This window comes from Choloepus didactylus, chromosome 5, assembly GCF_015220235.1.
Source record: "Choloepus didactylus isolate mChoDid1 chromosome 5, mChoDid1.pri, whole genome shotgun sequence".
In the NCBI taxonomy this organism is placed as follows: domain Eukaryota; kingdom Metazoa; phylum Chordata; class Mammalia; order Pilosa; family Megalonychidae; genus Choloepus; species Choloepus didactylus.
In genome coordinates this window covers 34294887-34322697 of record NC_051311.1, presented here as the reverse complement: position 1 = coordinate 34322697, position 27811 = coordinate 34294887, and the positions used below count along the sequence as shown (strand labels likewise).

General features: G+C 38.4%; 1 protein-coding gene and 1 long non-coding RNA gene across 5 annotated transcripts in view; one reads left to right on the top strand and one right to left on the bottom strand.

The window, feature by feature from the left end:
- Positions 1–27811, top strand: part of DPP6 (dipeptidyl peptidase like 6) — a 1366335-nt gene that overhangs the window by 415757 nt on the left and 922767 nt on the right. The gene's annotated exons all lie outside the window — the stretch shown is intronic.
- On the bottom strand, positions 197–27073 carry LOC119533884. Its single transcript, XR_005216924.1, has 3 exons — positions 27022–27073; positions 4906–4987; positions 197–525 (listed from the first exon to the last, which is right to left on the bottom strand). It is a non-coding gene; the product is annotated as an uncharacterized LOC119533884 (long non-coding RNA).

Sequence of the window (27811 nt, the reverse complement as noted above, 5' to 3'; positions counted from 1 at the left end):
GAGAAACTGTGCAGCAGCATTTTCTGAGCTGTCCTCTTTAAATCTCTACTTTGTCAAAAGGATTCATGGCCCAAAGTTTGGAAAACATTGAATTCTTAAAGGTCTTCTTATTGACTTTAAATCAAACTCTCACAAAGAATATTAGCATATTAAGGAGATTTATTTATGGTGAGATTTCTCACTTATTTGTGTCAATTTGTGGGAATGATAGTATTTTGGGGACAGATAGCTTGCTCCCCATTTCAGCAGAGAAAGTAAATCTTCACTTCTTCCACAGTCTATTTTGGATACTTTTCATCACATCCAGGTTAAAAAGTCAGGTTATCTGACTCCCATTGTTCTCAAAGGTTATTTAAAGCCATTGTGGGAGGTTACTGCCTGTTTTTGTGGAATTTTAATGAATGATCCAGTTTTCACTAAATTTGACTCCTATCTCTGTGTGGTGGGTGAACTATTCAATCATTATTGCTGTTTTATTGTTGCTTTCTGTTCTTGAAGACTTTCCAGATCCTTTGGGGAATGCAACTGGGGAAAGAAGACAAGAAACTGATTTTGATACAAATAATTAGAACAACCAAAATGATTACGATAAAGTATTTGTGTATTATGCTTTGGCAGATTTACAATCTAGTAGAAATACATCACAGTTGGATGAATTAAACAGGAAAGGGGATTGTCACAAAGTTGGGTAGCGTCTCAGGACTCCAGAGGACACCAGTGAAAGTTTCCGAACACAGAGGTGTCTAAACCATTCTCTCATTTGTAGATGCCTATTTCATTGTGTAAAGAATTCTGATCCATTTTATTCTAAAATGCCGGCTGCTAGTCTAGGAACCAAGGTGAGCTAATTGCCTGACAGTGAAACCCTGGTACATACACACCTGTTCCTATCATCCTATTGTTCTGAACACTGGTAAGGAAGCCTCTGGCAGGGTCACTCTTGGCAGAGGAAGCACGGCTTTGTACACATTTCTTATTTCTTTTTCCCTGCCCAAAACAGATTGCAGACATGAGCAATGAGGAATTTAGAAAATGAATTAAAATAAAAGTAGACAGCTGTCAGACTGCAAACAGAAACCTGCGTCTATTCTTTGTTGACACAACACGAAGGTATCTGGAAACAGGTTCTCGGAAGGTATCCAAATAACATCATATTAATGCTTAAAACCACTGTTGGCATCCTCCACAGGCCAAGTTGTTAACTTCATTATTTCTCCCACTTCCTCTAAGGAGTGGGACATGGGCTCTGGGACAGGGGAAGGTAGGAGAAAGGTGTATCATTGCCACAATTTTCATGGGTGGGTGGAGGGTCACAGAAAGTCAGCCCCAGCCTGCCTAGTCCAAACTCATTTTCTGAGGAGTGGCTGGGGTGGCGTCAATTAGCACTCCTAATTTTAGGCTTGATCAAGTGTTGAAGCACAGGAGAACTTAGGTGAGAAACAATGGTGAGGAGAGGTTGTTGGAATTGTAGGGAGACTCTTTACCTTCTCCCCACTAGTGCCTTCCCTGCCTCTCTCTCTCTCTCTGGATCTGGCTACATGTTATTTTTGTCCCCATGCTAGCAATCGCCAGCCCTTGACTAGAGTTCCTCTGACAGTTTGTGAAAACCGAAAATACATGGCTATGAATATTTGTTGAACAAGACTTTCCCCTCTCCCCTTGCATTCTGAGTTACAGTTTAGACTCTACCATTTTGGTGCAAACTTTTATGGAATGAACCTCATTTTGTGGCGCCCTCCTCCTGAAAGCTGCCATCATAACCTAATCTGGGTTTGATGTCATGCTGACATGCCCCTGGAAAGCCTGTGTGTGTATACCACCGTGGAAGAGCTTATCACACTGTGGTGGAAATTGTCTGTTTCTTCTTTCTTTTTTTTCCATTAGATTCTGAGCTTCTGGAGGGCAGTGGCTGTACCCTGCCCCAGGTGTCTCCAGGATCCAGCTCTGTGCCTGCTGGATGGTCATAATTCAGAATTTGTGCTGCCAACCTCCGCTTATCATGCTATGTATCCATTAGTTCGCCTAACACACATTCAAAGATGGGAAACAAGGATATAAATGATAAATTTCCCAGGCCAAAAATGAAGAGGAAGAAGTGAGAAAGCATGCACTGCCTTCTCAAAGGGCACCCACGATGTCGCTGGCATTTTTCCATTATTCATTATTTCCTTTCCAGACACCTCATTTCCTGCTGTGTCCAATTTAAAATAAATGAGGTTATTTTTAAGATATGTCCTTTCAAAAAGCAACAGCTACCTCTCTCTCGGGGTTTCTAGTTACTTCCTTGGCGGCAGATAAAATTTGTGCTTGGGGATGAACAATAAATGGTGGGGGTTTAGCTGGGAAAGGAAGAAATGTAAAATGTCACAAGCCATTAAAAGCAGCATTGTCTTTGCTGCTTTTTTTGTACAATTTGTCAAGGGACTAAGTGGACACTTCCAGGGACTTTCTGCTGCCACACGTTAGCTTTCCAGAATGGCCCATATCTACCTGAGGTCGGGCCTGACATTTTGCCCTTATGGCCTGGCATGTGGCAGGCGCTTTACAGACTCAGGCTTTTCTTCTGCAATCTTTCTGTGCACCCTGCACCGTGATTGCACCAGCTACTCAGCCTTCCCTCTAGCAGCCCATGTTTTTCTTTTGCCTTCATACCGTTGTACACATGGTTTCCTACTATCACTTTGCTCCATTCCATTTCTAAAAATGCCTAATCATCCTTCAAGCCCCAGCACAAGTGTCCCATACTCTGTGAAGTCAGATTTGAAAGTGGGGATAGGAAGAATCAGTGGCCTTCTCCTCTATGTTCCTAGGGCAACATGTCATGTATCAACTATCATAAGTAATATATCAGTAATATATTATTAAGCTGTAAGTACGCTTCTATACAAAAAGAAAATGCACTGTGATTATTCCTTTACACAACCAGCATTCCTTCTAGGTCATGAGCTGTTTAAAAATAAAAAATTCATTTTGGAACCCCTAATGCTTGCAACAGAACAATATAACAAATTATGGTTTGTGAGTATGTGGAACAGTTATGTGAATTGGTGAAAGCCATACATTTCTTTTGGTTATTTCTAAAATCTGTACACCTCTCTGCTTTATGAATTAGGAAACTACTAGTAAAAGTAGTAGTGATATAGCTAAAACTGACTTCCAGATGGCTGGTCTAGTCCAAGGTTTGACAAATCTTTTTTGGGAAGAACCAGCTAGTAAATATTTTTGGCTTTCCAGGCCATATGGTTTCTGTTGCAGTTACTAAACTCTATGTTTGTAGCACAAAAGCAGCCATAAACCGCATGTACATGAGTGGGCATGGTTGTGTTCCAGTAAAACTTTAATTTCGAAAGCAGGCATTGGGCCAGATTCAACCCCAGAGCAGTGGTTTGTAGACTCCTGAGTTAGAAGAATGAGTGCTGTGAAAATGTAGAGAGAATCAACAGAAAAGTGGAGTGACAGTTATCTACAGGCCAAAGAGGAATCAAAACACATGTGCATTCGGAAGAAGTCCAGAAAGCTTGGAGTGGCCCTTGGGTAAAAACTGGTGGCCCAGAAAGTAAAGGAACCAACAGCTGATGCCGAATCAGCCCTTGGATGCTAGTTTACTGGGGAGCTGCCAAAATTTGCAGTTTTGGTTCTTATGTCATAAGGGAAGGAAGTAAATGTAAAATACTAATAAAGGAGACAGTGATGGAAAGTCAGGTCAGGAATAATAAGCCAACTAATTTAAGGACACCTCCAGGGACTGAATACAGAGCCAGTGTCCAAGAGCAATGAAAATCATGACAGAAAATAGAAGTCCAAAAAAGAGGTACTTCGTTTAAGAAGAAAAAGGCTCAAGAGTTTTAATAATCCAATGAAGAGACAAGGCCATGAACTGGAGTGGGGAATCATGGTCTGAAAAAATGGGAATAAATTGGATTCAGTTTACACTTGAGTTCAATTTTGGAGAAATCGGATTTTTGTTTTATTTCTGTCATTAACACAAGGCAACAACTTTAAGATACAGAGAGATTTGCCATTTAAGATATTATTTTCACAAGGGTATATTAACGCAGAGCTAAAAAGGCAATTATAAAGTATCTTTAAATAATGAAGCAAAAATGTTCCCATTTGGCTTCGTTAAAGAGCTCTGTGAAAATAGGGACTCAGAGATAACTTGCATACCAGTGTTCATAGCAGCATTAGTCACAATAGTCAAAAGGTGGCAACAACCCAAGTGTCCATCAACAGATAAATGGATTTTTAAAATATGGTATATGCACACAATGGAATATAATTCAATCACAAAAAGAAATGAAGTTTTGATGCATACAACATGGGTGAACCTTGAAAACATTATGCTAAGTGAAATAAGCCAGACACATGATTCCATTTATGTGGAATATCTAGAATAAGCAGATTTATAGAGGCAGAGAATTGATTAGAGATTATCAGTGGTTGGGGGAAGAGGAGAACAGGGACTTACTGTTTAATGGGTACAGAGTTTCTGGAACGATGACAAGTATTTGGTGATGGATGGTGCTAGCACAACATAGTAACTGTAGTTAATGCCACTGAATTGTATGTTTAAAACTGATTAAAATAGCAAATTTAAGTTATGTATATGTTAAAAGCACTATGAAGGCAAACAGACTTAGCTAGGCTTTCCCTGATCTCTCTTGGCCTCACTTGGATAAGATCCAAATAGACCTTATCCATCAACAAGTTGGATAGAATAAAGTTTCCTGTTGGCATAAGTCCCATACCTTCCCGCCTCTTGGCATTTGCTCTTTGCTGATATCGTTACCATTGGTTTTGTACTGGTGGTCAGTTCTCTTTCAGTTGCAAGGATAGAAACACATTCCAAAGTGATTAGCATGAAACAATATCTAAAGACCAGGGATAGTGTGACTTCAGTCCTACCTGGAGCAAGGTACTTGATTGATGTTCTCAGAGTTCTGTCTCCCCAGCACACAGCTTTGCTTTCCTCTGCGTTAATTTCCATCTGTCAGGTGAAAAAGATTGTTGCTGCTCTATCCAGGCTTATGTGGTAATTACATCCTCTTTTTAAATATATGCATATAAAATCTCATTCAGGGTGTTTGACTGATCTAGCATTGGTCACATGTCCCAGAAACTGGAAATCAGTCACTGTTGTCAGGTTTGAGTTGCCATGATTGGCCAGGCCTGCATCATGGACCCATCCACATAGATGGAGATAGACTGGCTGGATATTGACGGTTTCATCAGAACAAAATGGTTCTCCAGAACATATACCCCTCATTCCCTTGATGGCCAATTTCTTACATATCTTCCCATCAAAATCTAACAATCTTTTCAGTTCCTGTTCTTATGCCACCAGTTTCATAAAGAAAATCTCATTTCCGTGTTGCCCCCAAAAAGGATGTAATTGCTCCTGCATTTGAATTCCCATAGCTCTATTATGACACAATCACTCTTGTCATTCTTACCATTTTGTCTTCAATCATAGCTACTTATCGTGAACAGCAGCTATGAGGCAGACTCACTGCAAGTTAGCAACAAACTCCAATGAGATAAAAATAAATTAGAATAGAAGAAAGGAGAAAGGCTTTCAGGGGCATTGGAAAAAGGGGGGAGGGTTGCCTCCCATCAATGGTAACTCTACAGAATGAATAAAAATGCAATCTGAGTTCCTAGAATACCATTCTCATTATATGCCCTGAGTAAGAAAAAACAGGAAAGTCTCAAGGAAAACATCATCAGTAGTAAAATGGGGCTCCTCTTGGCCTTTTCCCCTCTCCTCACTGACCTGGGAACCACAGGGCAGAGCCCCAATTTATGTTGCTAACCAAGTAATTTTTATGCCCTTGGCCCTGTTACCCTCTTAGCAACAGTATTTGTAAGTAAATTAATTCTCAGGGCATGATAAGAAAGAGCACAAATTAAGACGAGGCCAATAGCGTAAATTAGCCTACCTGTTCCAACCCCACCCTCAGAACCCCTCAGAGAACCAGGAGCCCTGCTGCTCCCACGGTCATCAGAGGGGCTGAGGCCCTGAATCATGCCGAGTTCTGCCCAGGAGTGTCAAGAACCCAGGAGGCTTAGGTCCGCTGCCCTGACTGCATGACTGCTTGAGAAGACAAACCATGTTTTTGTATTTGTTTTTGTTTTTTAATTAGAGAAGTTATGGGTTTACACAACAGTCATGCATAAAATACAAGATTCTCATGTTCCACCCCACCACCAACACCTTGTATTATTGTGGAACGTTTGTTACAATTGATAAAATCACATTTTTATAATTGTACTCTTAACTATAGTCCATGGTTTAACTTAGGGTTCACTGTTTGTGAGTATAGTTCCATGGATTTTTAAAAATTTTTATTCTGTTACCATGTGTACAATCTAACATTTCCCCTAATTCTATTAAGATATATATATATTTCAGTGCTGTTAATTGTGTTCACCATATTGTGCTACCATCACGACCATCCATTACCAAAACATATCCATCATTCCAAATCAGAACCCTGTACATTTTAAGCCTTAACTTCCCATTCCCTATCACCATACCGTCCCCTGGTAACCTATATTCTAGATTCTGATTCTATGAGTTTGCTTATTCTAATTGTTTCAAAACAGTAAGATCAAACAGTATTTGTCCTTTTGTCTCTGGCTTATTTCACCCCACATGATGTCTTCAAGGTTCATCCATGTTGTCACATGTATTGGAACTTCATTTCTTTTTACAGCTGAATAATATTCCACTGTGTGTGTGTGGTGTGTGTGTGTGTGTGTGTGTGTGTGTGTGTGTGTGTCACATTTTATTTGTCCATTTATCAGTTGATTGGAACACTTGGGTTGCTTCCATCTTTTACAATTGTGAATAATGCTACTATGAACTTCGGTGTGCAAATATCTGTTCAAGTCCCTGCTCAATCCTTTTGGGTATATACCTAGTAGTGGGATTACCAGGTGATATGGTAGTTCTATACTTGGCTTTCTGAGAACTGCCAAACTGTCTTCCATAGCAGCTGCATCATTTTACATTCCCACCAGTAATGAATGAGTGTTCCTATTTCTCTGCATCCTCTCCAACACTCATTTTCCATTTTTTAAATAGCAGCCATTCTAATGGGTGTGAAATGGCATCTCCTTGTGGTTTTGATTTGCATTTCCCTGATGGCTAATGATGTACAGCATCTTTTCATGTGCTTTCTGGCCATTTGTCTATCTTCTTTGGAGACGTGTATGTTCACATATTTTGCCCATTTTTAAACAGGTTGTTTATCTTTTTGTTGTTAAGTTAAAGGAGTTCTTTATATATTCTGGATATTAATCCTTTATTGGATATGTGGTTTCCAAATATTTTCTCTCATTGTGTAGGTGGTTGTTTTACTTTCATGATAAAGTCCTTTGAAATGCAAAAGTTTCTAATTTTGATGAGGTCCCATTTATCTATTTATTCTTTTGTTGCTTATGTGGCAAATTGTGTTTTTTTTTTTTTAATCTTCATTTTATTGAGATATATTCACATACCACGCAGTCATACAAAACAAATCATACTTTTCATTGTTTACAGTACCATTACATAGTGGTACATTCATCACCCAAATCAATCCCTGACACCTTCATTAGCACACACACAAAAATAACAAGAATAATAATTAGAGTGAAAAAGAGCAATTGAAGTAAAAAAGAACACTGGGTACCTTTGTCTGTTTGTTTCCTTCCCCTATTTTTCTACTCATCCATCCATAAACTAGACAAAGTGGAGTGTGGTCCTTATGGCTTTCCCAATCCCATTGTCACCCCTCATAAGCTACATTTTTATACAACTGTCTTCGAGATTCATGGGTTCTGGGTTGTAGTTTGATAGTTTCAGGTATCCACCACCAGCTACCCCAATTCTTTAGAACCTAAAAAGGGTTGTCTAAAGTGTGCATAAGAGTGCCCACCAGAGTGACCTCTCGGCTCCTTTTGGAATCTCTCTGCCACTGAAGCTTATTTCATTTCCTTTCACATCCCCCTTTTGGTCAAGAAGATGTTCTCCGTCCCACGATGCCAGGTCTACATTCCTCCCCGGGAGTCATATTCCATGTTGCCAGGGAGATTCACTCCCCTGGGTGTCTGATCCCACGTAGGGGTAGGGCAGTGATTTCACCTTTCAAGTTGGCTTAGCTAGAGAGACAGGGCCACATCTGAGCAACAAAGAGGCATTCGGGAGGAGGCTCTTAGGCACAACCGTAGGGAGGCCTAGCCTCTCCTTTGCAGCAACCGTCTTCCCAAGGGTAAAACCTGTGGTAGAGGGCTCAACCCATCAAACCACCAGTCCCCTATGTCTGTGGTCATGTTAGCAACCATGGAGGTGGGGTAGGCGAATACCCCTGCATTCTCCACAGGCTCCTCAAGGGGGCACTACATCTTTTTTTTTCCCTTGTTTTTCTTTTTTTTTTTTTTTTAACTTTCCCTTCTTTTTTAAATCAACTGTATGAAAAAAAAGTTAAAAAGAAAACAAACATACAATAAAAGAACATTTCAAAGAGACCATAACAAGGGAGTAAGAAAAAGACAACTAACCTAAGATAACTGCTTAACTTCCAACATGTTCCTACTTTACCCCAAGAAAGTTACCTAATATAGCAACATTTCTGTGAACTTGATCCTACGATATCCATCAGAAATTAACAGACCATAGTCATTCCTGGGCATCCCCAGAACGTTAAATAGCTTATCTGTTCTTCTTGGATTATTGTTCCCCCTTCCTTAATTGCTCTCTATTGCTAGTTCCCCTACATTCTACATTATAACCCATTTGTTTTACATTTTTCAAAGTTCATATTAGTGGTAGCATATAATATTTCTCTTTCTGTGCCTGGCTTATTTCGCTCAGCATTATGTCTTCAAGGTTCATCCATGTTGTCATATGTTTCACGAGATCGTTCCTTCTTACTGCCGCGTAGTATTCCATCGTGTATATACCACATTTTATTTATCCACTCATCTGTTGAAGGACATTTGGGTTGTTTCCATCTCTTGGCAATTGTGAATAATGCTGCTATGAACATTGGCATGCAGATATCTGTTCGTGTCACTGCTTTCCGATCTTCCGGGTATATACCGAGAAGTGCAATCGCTGGGTCGAATGGTAACTCTATATCTAGTTTTCTAAGGAACTGCCAGACTGACTTCCAGAGTGGCTGAACCATTATACAGTCCCACCAACAATGAATAAGAGTTCCAATTTCTCCACATCCCCTCCAGCATTTGTAGTTTCCTGTTTGTTTAATGGCAGCCATTCTAACCGGTGTTAGATGGTATCTCATTGTGGTCTTAATTTGCATCTCTCTAATAGCTAGTGAAGCTGAACATTTTTTCATGTGTTTCTTGGCCATTTGTATTTCCACTTCAGAGAACTGTCTTTTCATATCTTTTGCCCATTTTATAATTGGGCCGACTGTACTATTGTCATTGAGTTGTAGGATTTCTTTATATATGCAAGATATCAGTCTTTTGTCAGATACATGGTTTCCAAAAATTTTTTCCCATTGAGTTGGCTGCCTCTTTACCTTTTTGAGAAATTCCTTTGAGGTGCAGAAACTTCTAAGCTTGAGGAGTTCCCATTTATCTATTTCCTCTTTTGTTGCTTGTGCTTTGAGTATAAAGTCTAGGAAGTGGCCGCCTAATAAAGGTTTTGAAGATGTTTTCCTACATTATCTTCTAGGAGTTTTATGGTACTTTCTTTTATATTGAGATCTTTGGTCCATTTTGAGTTAATTTTTGTGTAGGGGGTGAGGTAGGGGTCCTCTTTCATTCTTTTGGATATGGATATCCAACTCTCCCAGCCCCATTTGTTGAAAAGACCATTATGACTCAGTTCAGTGACTTTGGGGGCCTTATCAAAGATCAGTCGGCCATAGATCTGAGGGTCTATCTCGGAATTCTCAATTCGATTCCATTGATCTGTATGTCTATCTTTGTGCCAGTACCATGCTGTTTTGGCAACTGTGGCTTTATAATAAGCTTCAAAGTCAGGGAGTGTAAGTCCTCCCACTTCGTTTTTCTTTTTTAGAGTGTCTTTAGCAATTCGAGGCATCTTCCCTTTCCAAATAAATTTGATAAATAGCTTTTCCAAGTCTGCAAAGTAGGTTGTTGGAATTTTGATTGGGATTGCATTGAATCTGTAGATGAGTTTGGGTAGAATTGACATCTTAATGATATTTAGTCTTCCTATCCATGAACATGGAATATTTTTCCATCTTTTAAGGTCCCCTTCTATTTCTTTTAGTAGAGTTATGTAGTTTTCTTTGTATAGGTCTTTTACATCTTTGGTTAAGTTTATTCCTAGGTACTTGATTTTTTTAGTTGCTATTGAAAATGGTATCTTTTTCTTGAGTGTCTCTTCAGTTTGTTCATTTCTAGCATATAGAAACATTACTGACTTATGTGCATTAACCTTGTATCCCGCTACTTTGCTAAATTTGTTTATTAGCTCTAGTAGCTGTATCGTCGATTTCTCAGGGTTTTCTAGATATAAGATCATATCATCTGCAAACAATGACAGTTTTACTTCTTCTTTTCCAATTTGGATGCCTTTTATTTCTTTGTCTTGCCGGATTGCCCTGGCTAGCACTTCCAGCACAATGTTGAATAACAGTGGTGACAGCGGGCATCCTTGTCTTGTTCCTGATCTTAGAGGGAAGGCTTTCAGTCTCTCACCATTGAGTACTATGCTGGCTGTGGGTTTTTCATATATGCTCTTTATCATTTTGAGGAAGTTTCCTTCAATTCCTACCTTTTGAAGTGTTTTTATCAAAAAGGGATGTTGGATTTTGTCAAATGCTTTTTCAGCATCTATTGAGATGATCAATTGATTTTTCCCTTTTGACTTGTTAATGTGTTGTAATACATTGATTGATTTTCTTATGTTGAACCATCCTTGCATGCCTGGAATGAACCCCACTTGGTCATGGTGTATGATTTTTTTAATGTGTCTTTGGATTCGATTTGCAAGTATTTTGTTGAGGATTTTTGCATCTATATTCATTAGGGAGATTGGCCGGTAGTTTTCCTTTTTTGTAGCATCTTTGCCTGGTTTTGGTATTAGATTGATGTTAGCTTCATAAAATGAGTTAGGTAGTGTTCCATTTTCTTCAATGTTTTGAAAGAGTTTGAGTAAGATTGGTGTCAGTTCTTTCTGGAAAGTTTGGTAGAATTCCCCTGTGAAGCCATCTGGCCCTGGGCATTTATTTGTGGGAAGATTTTTGATGACTGATTGGATCTCTTTGCTTGTGATGGGTTGGTTGAGGTCTTCTATTTCTTCTCTGGTCAGTCTAGGTTGTTCATATGTTTCCAGGAAATTGTCCATTTCCTCTACATTATCCAGTTTGTTGCCATACAGTTGTTCTTAGTATCCTCTTATAATTTTTTTAATTTCTTCAGGATCTGCAGTTATGTCACCTTTTTCATTCATTATTTTGTTTATATGGGTCTTCTCTCTTTTTGATTTTGTCAGTCTAGCTAGGGGCTTGTCAATCTTGTTGATCTTCTCAAAGAACCAACTTTTCGTGATATTTATCCTCTCTATTGTTTTTTTGTTCTCTATGTCATTTATTTCTGCTTTAATCATTGTTATTTCTTTTCTTCTACTTGGTTTAGGATAGGTTTGCTGTTCATTTTCTAGCTTCTTCAGTTGATCCATTAGTTCTTTGATTTTGGCTCTTTCTTCCTTTTTAATATATGCATTTAGTGCTATAAATTTCCCCCTTAGCACTGCTTTTGCTGCATCCCATAGGTTTTGGTATGTTGTGTTCACATTTTCATTCGTCTCTATATATTTAGCAATTTCTCTTGCTATTTCTTCTTTAACCCACTGATTGTTTAGGAGTGTGTTGTTTAACCTCCAGGTATTTGTGAATTTTCTAAGTCTCTGATGGTTATTGACTTCTAATTGTATTTCATTGTGGTCAGAGAATGTGCTTTGAATAATTTCAATCTTTTTAAATTTATTGAGGCTTGTTTTATGTCCCAGCATATGATCTATTCTGGAGAAAGTTCCATGAGCACTAGAAAAGTATGTGTATCCTGGTGATTTGGGATGTAATGTCCTGTATATGTCTGTTAAATCTAATTCATTTATCAGATTGTTTAGGTTTTCAATTTCCTTATTGGTCTTCTGTCTGGTTGATCTATCTATAGGAGAGAGTGCTGTGTTGAAGTCTCCCACAATTATTGTGGAAACATCAATTGCTTCCTTTAGTTTTGCCAGTGTTTCTCTCATGTATTTTGTGGCACCTTGATTGGGTGCATAGACATTTACGATTGTTATTTCTTCTTGCTGAATTGCCCCTTTTATTAGTTTGTAGTGGCCTTCTTTGTCTCTCAAAACATCCCTGCATTTGAAGTCTATTTTATCTGAGATTAATATTGCTACACCTGCTTTCTTTTGGCTGTAGCTTGCATGAAATATTTTTTTCCATCCTTTCACTTTCAGTTTCTTTGTGTCCCTGTGTCTAACATGAGTCTCTTGTATGCAACATATTGATGGTTCATTTTTTTTGATCCATTCTGCGAATCTATATCTTTTAATTGGGGAGTTTAATCCATTTACATTCAACGTTATAACCATGAAGGCATTTCTTGAATCAGCCATCTTATCCTTTGGTTTATGTTTGTCATATTTTTCCCCTCTGTCTATTAATATCCTTTATTGTACCCATACCGAATCTCTTTAGTACTGAACCTTTCTCCAAGTCTCTCTGTCCTTTCTTTGTTTCTCTGTCTGTAGGGCTCCCTTGAGTATCTCCAGTAGGGCAGGTCTCTTGTTAGCAAATTCTCTCAGCATTTGTTTGTCTGTGAAAAATTTAAGCTCTCCCTCAAATTTGAAGGAGAGCTTTGCTGGATAAAGTATTCTTGGCTGGAAATTTTTCTCACTCATAATTTTAAATATATCGTGCCACTGCCTTCTTGCCTCCATGGTGGCTGCTGAGTAGTCACTACTTAGTCTTATGCTGTTTCCTTTGTATGTGGTGAATTGCTTTTCTCTTGCTGCTTTCAGAACTTGCTCCTTCTCTTCTGTGTTTGACAGTGTGATCAGTACATGTCTCAGAGTGGGTTTATTTGGATTTATTCTATTTGGGGTTCACTGAGCATTTATGATTTGTGTATTTATGTTGTTTAGAAGATTTGGGAAGTTTTCCCCAACAATTTCTTTGAATACTCTTCCTAGACCTTTACCCTTTTCTTCCCCTTCTGGGACACCAATGAGTCTTATATTTGGACGTTTCATATTATCTATCATATCCCTGAGGTACATTTAGATTTTTTCAATTTTTTCCCCATTCTTTCTTTTATGCTTTCATTTTCCATTCTGGCATCTTCGAGGTCACTGATTCATTGTTCAACTTCCTCTAGTCTTGTACTATGAGTGTCCAGAATCTTTTTAATTTGGTCAACAGTTTCTTTAATTTCCATAAGATCATCCATTTTTTTATTTAGTCTTGTAATGTCTTCTTTATGCTCTTCTAGGGTCTTCTTGATTTCCTTTGTCTCCCATACTATGGTCTCATTGTTCATCTTTAGTTCTTTGAGTAGCTGCTCTAGGTGTGTCTCTTCTGGTCTTTTGATTTGGGTGCTTGGGCTTGGGTTATCCATATCGTCTGGTTTTTTCATATGCTTTATAATTTTCTGTTGTTTTTGGCCTCTTGGCATTTGCTGAACTTGATAGGGTTCTTTTAGGATTTGTAGACCAATTGAAGTCCTTATCTCTAATTTATCAGATCTACAGCTTCGTGGAGTACACTTTCTCTAACTAACCAGCAGGTGGCATCCACGAGCCACCTGTTCTCCACAAGCCAGTTCTCCCCTGCTTAGCCTTTTTGGTGAGTGGGGGAGTGAGTCTTGTGGGGTCCAATTGGTATACCAAGCTTGCGTGTGTAGTTGGTGTTGCCTGCCCTGTATATGGGGCGTGTTTCTGGGCAGTCAGGGAGGGGGGGGTGGCTCTAACAATCAAATCTCCCTGATGATCCTAGAGTTTTAAAGCTGCTGCAATAGTCTAATCCTTCAATTCAGTCCTACCACAGTTTGTCTCTGCCAGTGACTCACAAGTCCTTGGTATTGGCGTATGGCTCCTGAGACTTGCAAGTGGGCCCCTCTTCCAGGCCGTGCACCCTGGGTCCTCTGTTGAGGGATGACTGTGCTATGTCACAGGTGAGTGCCGTCCCCCCAGGGCAGTTCTGGGCTGCTGGGCTGTGTAGGGAGGCTCCCAGTCTGCTGAAATGATGGCTGAATGGGGCTTTGTTAATTCACACTGCTCCACCTTCCCAACTCTGGGACAATCAGCTGAGATTGCAGGGAAGGCTAATGTCCACGCCCAGTTTTGTGGTGTGTGCCTGTTATTTGAAGCACTTCCGTCACACTGGGTTGTCTGGGGCAGTTCTGGGCTATGGGGCTGGCGATGGGCAGGAGTGTTTCCTGTCCACCAGGATGATGGCTGTGAGCGGACACCCCCCTTTTCTTGGGAAGTCGTGGTGTTTAGTGAATTTTGTCAGCCACTGGATTATTGCATTTTGTCTCAGAGCTCTCCTAGTTCTGCTGTTGACTTGACCTGCCCAAATTGCAAGTCTTTGAAGCTTTCTGTATTGGGCTTCTTAGAGTAATTGTTTTAGAAAAAGAAAAAAGGGTTAAAAAAAAAAAAAAAAAAAAAGGGCCCTCCTCAGAGATCTAATGGGTTATTGAAATGCAAGAGACAAAGCAACCAGGGCCATTAAGGAAAAGTCCACAGGGCAGAGAGATCAGCTTTTCTTTGGGATTTGCATATGCGCCTCAGGGCCTGAGCTCGGGCCTGAGCTCTGCCCTTCCCCTTTCTATGTTCACCAGAACTCCAAAAATCCTCCGCTTTTATTTTGGAGTTTTTCGTGTTGTTTTTTTTCTATGCCTGTCTCCTCTCTGCTGGGCTGGCTGCTCTCAGATTCTCTGATGTCTGGTCTCAGTCTATCTATGGTTGGAGTTTGGATCAGCAGAATGAGTTTCCGATAAGGGCTGCCACTGCAGTTCTCCCTTCTCCTTCCCGAACTGACAGCCCCTCCTCCCACAGGACTGAGCCTGGCAGGGAGGGGCATGGGTCCCCTGGCCGCAAAAACTTACAGATTTCGCTGATCTCAGCAGTTTGACGTTTTCATGAGTGTTGTATGAAGTATGCCCAAAGTCAGATTGCTCAGTGGTGTCCAGTCCACGCAGTTCCTGGCTTTCTACCTACTTTCCTGGAGGAGTAACTAAAACATACAGCTCACCAGTCTGCCATCTTGCCCCGCCTCCCCAAATTGTGTTTTATACTATGCAGCCCTGTCAGCATCCAACTGGGCTTCAGCATCCCCCCAAAATCCATATGTTTAATTTTGGCAGCACCCCCTTGTTTCTAAGCCTCACATTAGCATTTCCATCGTTACAGAAATAAATATCAGTCATAGCTCTGTCCCAGTGTCCTTGTAATCACATCACAGTGTAAAATAAATGGACTTGTTCCTACAGGACACAGCCTGCTGCTGGTCAGCTCTAGAGCCAGGCTGACATGTTTGTGCTCAGTGCTGTGGAAGAATACCAACCAAGCTGAAGGAGATGCTTGGCTGTAAAACCTACACACCTTCAAATGAGAGATTGCCATTATGAAAGGAGGAGGCGTTAAGGAGCTCAAAGAGAAAGTGTGCATTTGCCCTGCACCTCAAAGGTTGGTAGAGTTTGGATCCATAGAGGCAAGAGTAGAAGCAAAGAAAATGAGCATCACATGTGTGTTGGTGAAGACATCAATATGACCAGGACAGATAATACATAGTGGAGAATGCACAAGATAAGTTTTGTTTATTCATATAATAAACCTTTACTGTATGCCAACTGTTTCAGTTTGCTAAAGCTGCCAGAATGCAATATACCAGAAATGGGTTGGATTTTTTGATGAGGTTTCCTTAGGTTACAAATTTAAAGTTCTAAGGCCATGAAAATGTCCAAATTAAGGTATCAAGAGGACGATACCTTCTCTGAGGAAAGGTCGATGGTATCTAGGGTTCCTCTGTCACATGGGAAGGCACATGGCGATGTCTGCTGGTCCTTCTCTCCTGGGTTTTGGTTTCAATGGCTTTCTTTCTCAGCTTCTGTGGGTTATTTCTCCCAGGTTGTTTCTTCTTTCTCTGCTTTCTCTCCAAATGTCTCTCTGCCTTTTATCCTTTCATGAGGGATTCCAGTGAAGGATGAAGACACACCTTGAATTGAGTGGGTCACATCTCAATTGAAACAACCTAACCAAAGGTCCCACCCCCAGTAGGTCTGCACCCACAAAGATGGATTAAAAGAACATGGCATTTTCTGGGGTACATAACAGTTCCAAACTAGAACCTCCACTATGTACCCAATGCAAGGTTGCTGCTGTGGGATGCAGAAATGCTTGACAGTCTCAGTCTGGTGAGCAAGAGAGAGGCATGGAAATACGTAGAGGAGTTTAGTATGTCATATGAAGAGTCTAGAGCACGACTGTCCAATAGCACATTCCAAGAGCACTTGACATATGGCTCCTGTGACTGAGGAACTGGATTTTTAATTGCATTGAATTGAATTGAAATCTAATTTAATTTGATTTAAATTTAAATAGCCACATGCAGCTAGTGGCTACCATATTGGACAGCATGGGTCTAGAGAATCAGGATAAGAAAGTTTTTTTAGGTAAATAATAGGAAGAAATGCTAATTCTGTATTTGTTCAAAACGGCTATATTAATCTCTTTACAAGTACTGGGGATTTAGTATATGGAACTCCATGAATAAAACAGTTCTTGCCTTCAAGTCAAATGCATCAACTTCTCTTATTATTACCTGATAGTGTATGCAAAGAGCCTTATGGAGCAAGGAGAGACACTTAATTTATTCTCAAGGGTGTCAGAAAGAGTTTCTTGGGAGAGTTGAGTGTTTATGCTGATTCTTGAAGGATTAATAGAAGATAACCATGCAAAGAAGGAAAAGGATACTTCAGGCTGAATTAACAGTCCCTTTAAAAGCACGGAGACATAAAAGACAGCTCAAGAATTCAAGTAATTTGGTGGACCTGGAACAAAGTGATTGCAAACAAGCCCAAGGAGATAGGTAGGGTGTCATGGGGGGTCTCACATGAAGTTCAGACCCTAGATGATCATTTCAAAGTGATGGGAAGTCAGGAAGTCACTGAAAAATTTGAAGCAGACACATGACAAGGTCTTCTTTAGGTTTTAGAAAAATCATTTTGTTTCTGGAGAATGGACTAGAGGTGACTTGGTTTGGGGAGAGGAGAAGTCTGGGGAGATTAAAGGCCAAGAGACCTTGCTGAGATGGCTACAATTGCCTCCTAATGAAAGCAATGAAGTAGAACAGCAACTGGAAAAAATCATACAAAATATAAATAGAGGTTACTGCTGTGTGTGAAACTGGTGAATTTTCTATTTCCATTTCCATCTCAGCATTTTCCAAATAGCAGCAAGAGGGCTAGAAAGGAGGGGGGAAAAGTGTAAGAGATTTTTAAGAGGTTCAGTGGAACTGACAGAATTCAGTGATGGATGAGGTGTGAAAAAGATGATGTTGGCCAGGAGAAAGGAGACCTCCAGAGAACCTCCAGGGAGGGATACTGGCACGCATGTGTTGGAAAAAAGTGTTCATGGAAGGAAGAATAAGTTGGGAGAGAAAAGAGGAAATAATTTTAGACATACTGAGCCTGTTGTGCTTTGAAAAACATTGGGCTGGATGTGTTGATATTTTGCTGCCATTACTAGGATGGCGATATTTGAAGCCACAGGAGTTGAGGAGATTACCCAAGAAAAATGGATAGCTAATGAGAGAAGACAGCTTGATTGGAAAAAAACTCAGGATAACACACCTCTGTTTAAAGGTGTTAGGCAGAGGGGAATATGCCTGAAAAGGAAAATAAGGAGAGTCCGCCATGGAATCCAAGGAAAAAAGTGGCATTTTAAAAAGTAGGGATCTACATACAAGACAAGTAATATAAAAGCAGAAAAGTGCCCCTGTGAATTTGAGTAAACTGGTATCAAAGCTTAGCAAAGATTAGCTAGGTTGCCATGATTTGAATAAGGGGGAGCCATCACTAATTGAAAAATAAAGATTAATACAAAACTGAGGCATAGGGTGAATCATAACTGGAAGAAATAGAAACATACTTAAGACTTTCTTAAAATATTCTAGAAGGAATCTCTTTTTCCACATCTGGCATTTCCTGATTAGAACAGGATTTGGGAAGTAAAAAAAGGCGGAAAAGGAAGATACCATTAAATAAATGAAAGAACAAAATCAACCATGTTGTGTAGAGAAATTCCTTGATCAAAATGGGGCATTTTGAGACTAGCATGTTGACAGTTGGGAATTTAGTAAATTATGTTGTCAGAGGGTTAATCTATTACCTTACAATCTCTTAATTGGAAATTAACCAATAGCATAACAACTAAGGATTTTTGATCTTCCCTGCATTTATACAAACACATACACACGTGCCTAACACACATACAATTTTTAGGAGACAGAAAATTGATCAGTCAAGAAATATGTCAACTCTAAACATCTTATCAATCTGCCCTGTAAGTAAGGCACTATGCTATGGTCCATGTATTAGGGTCAAAGAATTAGACTGTAAAATAGTTAAGGGGAGGGGGTGCTTCTAGGAGATAGTCCCTGTGCCAGTTTGAATGTATTATGTCCCCCCAAATGCCATTATCTTTGATGTAATCTTGTGTGGGCAGACCTATCAGTGTTAATTAGATTGTAATTCTTTGAATGTTTCCATGGATATGTGCCCCACCAAACTGTGGGTGATGACTCTGATTGGATAATTTCCATGGAGGTGTTGGCCCACCCATTTAGGGTGGGTCTAAATTAAATCACTGGAGCCATATAAATGAGCTGACAACCAGAAGGAACTCAGTGCAACTGAGAGTGACAGTTTGAAGAGGAGCTACAGCCAAGAGGGATATTTTGAAGAATGCACTGGAACTGAGAGAGGAGCTTCAGCTTACAGAGACATTTTGGAGATGGCCTTTGAAAGCCAACTTTTGCTCTGGAGAAGCTAAGAGAGGACAAACACCCCAAGAGCGACTGAGAGTGAAATTTTGGAGAGAAGCTGAAGCCTAGAGAGGAAAGTCCTGGGAGAAAGCCATTTTGAAATGAGAACTCTGGAGCAGACACCAGCTACATGCCTTCCCAGCTAACAGGTTTTCCGGATGCCATTGGCCATCCTCCAGTGAAGGTACCTGATTGTTGATGCATTACCTTGGACACTTTATGGCCTTAAGACTGTAACTGTGTAACCAAATAAACCCCCTTTCATAAAAACCAATCCATTTCTGGTGTTTTGCATTCTGGCAGCATTAGCAAACTAGAACAGTCCCCTAAAATCAAATTCCCAATTATTTCTGTATTCCACCTTGAAAATATGCACAATCATTGTTTTTTAAAAATATAAAACCATAAATACAGAAATGCAATGAAAAGTACTCACTTATTTAGGTTTTCCTCATGCGTTATGTCACTTTTTATGGATTAGTATCTGGACCATAGAATCTGACAAAAAAGTACACATTTTAGAAATGTTCATACATTAATTATGAAAATATTTGGCCATATTTTATATTTTTATACTTATTTGGAATTCTGTGTAGTTTTTTTTTTTTTCAAAAATTTAAACCTGGTTGAGAATTGGGTTGTCACAAGACCATTGACTAATTTTTTTTTCCATTAAAAATACTTTAGTTATTTAATGATAAATAAATGTTCCTCTGTTTGATAGAGGTGGATGAATTAATCAACTCTGATTTTGCATTTACTTTATTCCTCCTTGAAGTGGCATTTTCTTTATAAAAGAAACCTAACTTTGCAAATGCCCAATTATTTGGAGGACTTTTAAAAAAATCTGATTTTCTAAAATACAATGTATGTTAGGTGCTACAAGAGAACTTCAACCAAGCAGATATCAGAAATTTATGTAAGATAGCAAAAAAAAAATCCACCAATCACATACCAAGGGATCATGTGATTGCTCTGACCCACTGTCAGTCATCAGTGGTACTTTTCATAGTGCATACAAGGCTGGCGCGAGTGTGACATGGCAGGAGGAGAACTAGTTTGCTAGCCAGACCATCTGGATTTGAATTCTGGCTCGATCACAAATTAATTATATGGAATGAATTCTATAAGCTTCAGTTTTCTCCGTTATAAAATGGTACAAATAAATACATTAAATCCTCAGAGGACTGCTGAGTTGTATCTATTAATTTATAAAATTTCTATTAGTTTCTGAAAATGTCCTAGAAAATTTTTAGGTGTTTTATGACATGCTAGTAAATAGCTTGCATCTAACATATATGTCTGATTTTCCTCCAACTTCTACATCTACTTCTTCAAGATTTATTTTTCCTGAATTACATAACCAATTATTGAGATCATGATAGATTCTTAAAGAAAATAACCAAGTCAGTTTTCATCACTTAAATCCATTTTAAACAAGAATGGTTTTTTGTTTAACCCTTAGTTTAGCAGAAAGTTATAATTAGTTACATAGAACATTCTTCAAATATTTAGGTTAATTGAGGAGACAGGAGACTGTATTTGTAGTTTTCACCCATACTACTCCTAATGAAGAAGATTATCCATGGACCAGACTCTGGAAATTGATGAAGAACTGTGTTACATATAGGTAGTACTGTGGTGTTAATGGCAGTTATTCTATCCTATTGCCTTTAAACCACCTTTTCTGATATGAGGGAGACTGGAGATATGTGTGATATTGAAAAAGAATGCTTTAATGTAAAAAATAACCACAAATAATATGTATATTATAAAATATTAGCTTATCATATATGTGCATGCGTGTTATTTTTTCTGATACAAGTTCATTGAAGGTATGATGAATTTCTGCTTGAAAGGGGGAAATAGAACAAACTGAGCTGTCAGCTGGATTTGCAGTGGTGATCCATAACAAGTGAATTAGTTATACTAGTTTTATTTACTAACCATTGACATTTATCTGGTGGTTGATGGAAAAAGAAGAAAGGAAAGATGCATTTGCCTTTTGTGGATCAGGCATTTTAATATATTATCTTATTTTATCTCCATAGCAGCCCTGTGTAGTAGACTTTATTATTCTCATTTTACAAATATGGAAACTGACCAAGACTAAGAGAGATGATGTGACCTGCCCAAGTCCTCAAAGTTAGCAAGTGGTAAAAGCAGGAGGAGAACCCAGATCTTTCTGATTTCAAAACCTCTGTTTGTGCCCCTTCCCTGTTTCATACATTTGAATGTCACATCCTTATCCTTCAGCTGTAGTTATTTAGTCTTCATGAAACTAGGATGGGGAGGAACTAAATTTATGGAAATTTTCAAACATATAAAAATAGAGGGAATTATGTAATGAATCATTATATCCATTACCCAGCTTCATAATTATCGAAACTTGGCCAATCTTGCTGCATTTATTTCATTTCCACTTGTTTTAGTTTCCCAGCTATGATCACCAATACCACAAAATGCATTGCCTTGAACAATGGGGCTTGGAGAAGCCCAAGATTGAGGCATCAGTAAGGTGATGCTTTCTCCCTGAAGACTGTGGTGTTCTGGGGCTGGCTGCTGGTGATCCCTGGGTCCTTGGCTTTTCTGTCGCATGGCAATGCACATGGTGGCATCTTCTTTTCTCCTTTCTCTCCTGGGTTTCCTTGACTTCCAGCTTCTTCTCCTCCCTGATGACTTCCTCCCTATGGCCTTCTCTATAAGGCCTCCAGTAATTAAGACCCTTCCTGATTCAGGTGGCCACATCTTAACTAAAATTAACATCTTCAAAAGGTCCTATTTACAATGGGTTCACACCCAAAGGAATGGATTAAGATTAAGCACACACACACCCCATCAGGTACAACCTACCTACCACTGTTATCTTGAAGCAATTCCCAGCTATGCTATAGTTTCTTATAGTTTCCACTGAAAACATTTTGTTACATTGTGTAAAAGTGCTGCTTGTATCCTTATATATGCTAAGATTTCACATACCTATGGTCTAGGTTGTCTTTACATGAGAATGTAGGAGGGTATCTCAGTCCTGTTAAAGAAAAGCAGATTATTGGGGAAAAGAGAGGGAGTTTCCTATTTTCCTGAACTCCCCTATATATTGCAAGGAAAAAATCTAGCTAAAGTAAAATTTGTGTAAACATCTGAAACCTTGAAAACAGAAAAATCAACAGTTTTAAGCAAACTAGTATCTCCTTGGTAGCTAAATTTCCATCCAGGTGTCTGATGTGCATGCTAATGTTAAATTGGTTGAAGGGAAAATAGGATCATGCACTTTTTAAGTATGGACAGCAGAGGGCAGAGTTTACTGATTAGATACTGTTTTCTGGGCCTTGAGACAGTGTAATGAGGCTTGGGGAGGAAAAGCGGCGGCTTAAGAAAAAATGTTCCTTATGTCAATAGAGAATGAAATCATTAAGAAAGGGAAAATTGGCAAGTTGGAAGGTCTTATATATCCATTAGCATTTCTTTTAGTTCCCCATAAATTCCTTCCATCCTATCAGGACTTTTATGACAGGGGCCCTTCTGGGGAGACCCAAATGAGTCTCAATGATGTTTGTTTATTTCATGAAAAATTAAAAACCCTTTCCCAAGGCCTCCTGATCACCCTAACAGCATGCTGCTGAGCTGGACATACAACCGAGTTGAGAGAGGTGTTTTGAGAAACTCCCTGCTTTCACTGCAAACCTAAAGGAATACTCATGAATAACAGGCAGGATTTGACTCCTTTAAATCATGGAAAAACTTCCTGACTGTGCATTTGTAATGCACGGATCTGCCTTAACGCTTAATTGCAGCGTCGGGTCATTATTTCCAATATCATTCTTCCAACAGAACAATAAACATTAAAATATGGCAGGTGGTTGCTTACCCTGATATTATTGGCCATTGATAGGCTCTTGTTTGCAGTGATTTTTTTTTCCGTTGTGCACCAAGAGTTTGTTAGATTGTACTGAGTCAGAAGTAAATAAAAATAGCCTGCAACCTATCCTTACTGAATTAGACTTGTTAGAGCGCTGCACTAATGAGCTTAAGGGCATGGGTTTTACTCCTCTGGTGGTCTAATCAGTACTGCATGGAGGAAAAATCAGTTCGGAAGCTACAAACGAGACTCTGACTTTAGTTGGTGCTATGGCGGAGTGCTGTCCCCACAAGGTCATTGACGGGATGTGGGGATAGAGCCATGGGAACTCACGCCCACGCACAAGTCCTATCAGTAGCCGTGAAATATAGTGATCACGAAGGTGATGGAGAATACAATTGCCTGCCCGTTCTGCCTGGTCCTCATGCCTCCAATTTGCTTCCATCTCTGGTTTGTATCTGCAGACCCACAGATCTTGAGGTAGATGTACTTCAGCTTAATATCCTTGGTTGTCCCTCAAATGCCTAAATGAAAAGGTTTAAATATAAAATTGCTAATTTGGCAAGCACTTTCTTCTGTTATAACTTATGGCTTTGTATTGTCAATTATTTGCTTAAATATCGGCCATGCTCACCAGCCCATGAGAATCTCAAGGATGACAACTACTTCAAATTTCTTTGTGTACAAAATAGTTACTCAATAATATTGTGATTAATAAATGAATAGACTTCAATTAAATAATTCCAATATGTAAAGGCCAGTATTAGGAAAGTTTTCTTAGTTTTAAATTTCTTAGCTTTAAATTTCCCAACATCCATTAGTTTTAAATGGATAAGGATTCTAAAAATCAACTGATATTCATGGATGGGAAAACAAGTTTTTTAAAAATTATATTAGTTCTATGTCAAATATTTGATAAAGTCAAGTTTTTCCAATTGAAATCCCAATCATCTCTATAGATTAGCTTCTCCTAAAAATAAAAAGTAGCAAATCACAGAACAATAAGGATAATATAAGAAATGTATATATTTATATATGCTTATACTTTGATATAAATATCTAGAAAGAGACCTGGAAGATACACACACACACACACGCCTGGAAGATACATATCTCCAACAGGTGACAGTGTGGTAACATTTGTGGAAATAGGGTGGGAAGGATGAAGATTATATTCATATGTACATGCATATATGTGTATGTATATGTATGTATGTACGGTATGAATTGTGAATGTATTCATAAATTAATCAAATAAAGTACAAACAAATGATATGAAAGCATAAAAGACCAAGACTAACCAAGACAATAATGGAGAAGAAGCATTTCTGTGTAACTAGATATCAAGGCTAATATAAGGCTTTAGTAAATTTGATTACTGTACCTTGCAGTGGTATGAGGGTAGATTAAATGGAACAATGGATAAAGCAGAAATAGCAGCAACAACAATTAACATTTAAACAGCTTTTACTATGTGCCAGGCCACTATCATAAACAATACTCATAAAATTCATTTAATCCTTATTACCACATAAAGTAGGATTTACAGTCTTCATTTAATACTTAGAAAAACCAAGAAAAGAAAGATCAAATTACTTAAAAGACCAAATTATGTAAGAGACATTGAAATAAAAGAGGCATGGTATCACAAAAATCAGTGGGGAAAACTGCTATTTAATACATAGAAATTATTTATCCATATAGAAAAAATATAAAATTGTTTCCTTCCTTACACAACAGCAACAACAACAAAACAACAAAACAGTTGGTTTAGAGACTAAAACTTTTTAAATTTAGGAGAAAATATAAAAGACATTTATGGCATCAGGGTATGGAAGGATTTCTTAAATCACAAAAAAAAGTACGCGTTATAAAGGGAATAGATGAATAGTTTTCTGTGTGACAGAAGAGGGAAAAGACACCACAAACCAGATGAATATATAGCCTGCACATATAATTGATACAGAATTAGTGTCCAGAATATATACATTTCTAGAAATCAATAAATAATAGACAAACACTCTAATAGTAAAAGAGGAAAGGCTATCAGTGGACACGTCCCAGATGAGGAAATCAGAATGGCCAATAAGCTTATGAAGAGTCTCGACTGAACCGGTAATCAGAAAATTACAAATAAATAAAATGAGTTGCACAACAGATTAAAAGATTTAGAGTATAAAATGTTTTCATCATTGGAGAAAGACTACCTACACATATTATTGGTGGTAGAATAAGTTGGTACAACCACTCTTGAATCAACTTTAGAAGTATCCAGTAAAGTTGAACTACACTCAGCAATTCTCTTTCCCTGCATATTCTCTAAAGAATATCTCATATGCACAAATAAGAATGAATGTATGGCAATATTTATTTGTAATAACAGAAAACTAGAAAATTTAATGTTTTAAATGGAGGAATGGGTAAATACATAGTAATATATTCAGAAATTTAGCCACTATGCAACAATTAAATGAATGAAATGGATCTTTTGAGTCACTGTAGGTAAATCTCAAAAAACATCCCTTTGCATTTTTCAGTCAACTTTATATATACAGTATGATACCATCTAAGTAAAATTTTAAGTCACACAAAATAAATTGTTATTGTTTATTGATGCTTACCTATGAAGGTAAAGTATAAAAGCGTAGAAGGGAAAGATGAACTTAAGGCTACAGCTTACTTCTGGAGACAGAGGGTGGGGATTGGGATGGTGGGGGATATTGGTCTTCAACTGTTTTATAAAGTGTTATTTCTTAAAATATATTATTGTAAACACAACCAAAACTTAGCCTGTTAAATCATAAGTATGTTATCTTATTTTCTGCATTTTAAAAATAATTTTGCTACTTTGCAATTTTTAAAAGGCAGAGGTGATCTTTTTTAAATAATTATAGTAATAGTCATGTCAGGTCATTCTTGCTTTTGTTACATGTATACGCTAATCTGATGCTTCCCACTTATTTCTCCCTCTCTTTGTTGCTGACCTTGTCGTATATGATGGCTGGAAGAGATAAGGGATAAAGATGATGTAGGAAAACAATAAAAATTTGAAGAAACTCATTCATGGGTCACTTCAGTTTGACACGGTCTTATGAATTGGTTAATACCTTTGGGTTTTTAGGAAACACTATGAAAATAAGGCAACACAATTAAACACTTTTTGTACTTTAATCATCAGATTAGTTAGTAGTCAAGTTGGAAAACAGTAAGCAGTCCCCTGAACTGCAGGGACAGATCGTACAGGCTGGAAATGGGAATGCAGATAGCGTTGATTTCAGCAGGAAGAGAGACGTGCCCAGAGCCCAGGTGAATGCTGGCATGGAGGGGACTGAGTGGAAAATGCAGGGACGAAGCCCTTGACCACCCAGGGGCCAGCATGAAGCAACTTTGTTGCTTGAGACACTGCCAGTGCCTTTCAATTTCCCATCCAATTTTCAAGTATGCCATTTCCCTTCTTCAGGTTATCTGTGAACAGCCTTGCTTTGTATGGCAGGGCACTCCCCATAGTGGCTGTTTCATGTACTTAAAATAAATCAAGACTGGGCGGGCAGAGCCAAGAACCGAGAACAGAGGACCTGGCTATTAGTTCCAGCTCAGCCTATGCATAGAGGACAACACTTGAACCAGTTACTCTGTTTGCTTGAAAAAGAAATGGAGACCAAAAGAAGTATGGGTTGGAATAGTAAATGATTCTCAACCCTAAATGAGCCTATACTCCTTCATTATAACAAAAGATTTCAATGCCCCCTTTACAAACCTAAATGAAATTCATAGATAATAAAATTTACATACATCATTTTTTAAAAATTCAGTCTATAGGAGAGAGAAACAAAAATTTTAATAATGAAGTAGTATGTAGCCTGACATATAAATGTTCAGGCCCTAAATGCCAGTGGTGTCCTATAAAAATTATAATGAAGAAGTAGAAGCTTTTAAAGAATAAGGCTGGACTTAAAAGATCAGACTTACAAGAAGATCAGAAATCATTCTGTAAGAAATAGGGGGAAAGGAAAGAGCAGATAATAGAGATAAGCTTTAGAGTAAAAAATGAGTGCTAGCATAAGTAATGATAGATTGATTAATTTGTATAGGAAAGGAAAAGTGGGACATACTTACTTAAAGTAGGGAGTGCGTACCAACACAGAATACAGATGGTCAGAGTGGAGACAGTGAGGAAGTGCAATATTATTAGAAACGAGTCAGCTCTTATTTTTAAGTGTGGTGTTGAACCAGTTTCCTCCCTATGGGACGGTCAGGCAGGGTTCCTGGGATCCCACTACCTCCCAAGGCATACATTCAGTCTCTGGCACCTAATAAATCCTTGGAGACCAAATCCTTTGAAATTCAATAGGGAATATAGTGGACTGGAAAAAGAAACACAAATGAGCAGTTTTAGAGAAATTAAACACAGTGTTAGAGAAAGACTGAGAAAACCAAAAGCCAATCCCTCCCCCAAATAATTTCAATCTTACAATTGAAATATACAGAGCTTTTACAAAATTTTGCAATGTAGATTTCTTATCATTGTGCTGTAATTTTTAAACATATGGAAAACACTATACAGTATTTTAAAACAACCTTTTAAATAAAATTTATTGAGATCCCTGTATTTCACTGAAATATATATATAACACTGAAAATAATGTTTGGTTCTAAATATGTGAATGCATAACTAAGGTGATTGCAAATTCCTTTGAACCATTTCATTATTTGTGTGGTAACTTCACGTCTGCACTGAAACCATTCTCAAGTCACTGTGTAGTTGGACATGCACTAAGACACTACTAGAAGAATGTAAAGATTGGGGAAGCCGGCTGCCATCTCCATAACTAGCTAGTTCTGAATCCATGGGCCTTTTATTTATCGTTTTGTAAATTTTTTCAGTATTATTATATACTAAGATACC